The following is a 988-nucleotide window of genomic DNA, read 5'->3' as shown; positions in this document are numbered from 1 at the left end:
AAAAAAACCCAAAGTTTGATGGTGACAACGTGAGAAAATATATTTGTAACATATTAAAAGGGATTAATATTTCTAAAATATAAAAAGCTTCACAAATAGAGAAGAAAGTGGCCAGCAAACCTATGGGAAAATGGGCTGAAAGAATGAATGGATCTGGGAAAAGAAATATAAATAGCTTGTAGACATATGGAAACACACTGTGCCTTGTTCATAATGAAAGAAATACAAATAAAGCCTACACTGAGACACCATTTCTCACTTACTGAGGGTCTTGTGACAGTGATGCAGGGTATCACATTGCAAAATGGTGGAGCAGAGAGAACAATAGTTCCTCATGTGCTCCCCTTCTAAGCCCTCAGAACCACACCCCAACCACCATTATTAATCCGTTCACTACAGGTTGGTCCTACAATCCAATCACCTCTTCAAGGCTCCACCTTTCAATTACCATAATAGGATTTCCCAACCTCAACAGTTACAGTGGGGGCCAAGTTTGGGGGTACACTCAACCCAAGGCAGTAGGGTAGAAACTTCTACTCTTCCCTGTTTCGCATTGATTGTTCAGTACTGAAGAGAGGCATCGGTACATAGTCATAGAATGAATGAATGAATGAACAAAGGAGTGAATAAATGAATGAGTTGCTCATTTGTCTTCAGCTCATGTGGTTGAAGTCAATGTTTTGTATATTTCCCAGTCCTACTACAGCCATAGATTATATTGTCACCCCAAATGGCTGTCTCATACATGCCTACAAGAAGTTCTGGTGGAAAAATAAAAACAAAAAACAAAACAAAAAAAGAAGTTCTGGTGGAAGGAGAGTAAAGGGATCTGTGGAACTTAAACCCATTGCTAGAATACAAAGCTAAGATTCTTGCCCATCTGATGACTGGGCAGTGCTACCATCAACCATAAAGAACTATTTTTCTAATTGCTGTGCAGCATTTGAAAAGAAAGAAAATCTAATTGATGAGATTTCAGAAAGAAGTT

The sequence above is a fragment of the Galeopterus variegatus genome, unplaced genomic scaffold (genome assembly GCF_000696425.1).
Source record: "Galeopterus variegatus unplaced genomic scaffold, G_variegatus-3.0.2 Scaffold9370, whole genome shotgun sequence".
Lineage (NCBI taxonomy): Eukaryota > Metazoa > Chordata > Mammalia > Dermoptera > Cynocephalidae > Galeopterus > Galeopterus variegatus.
Note: the sequence above shows the minus strand (reverse complement) of the source record.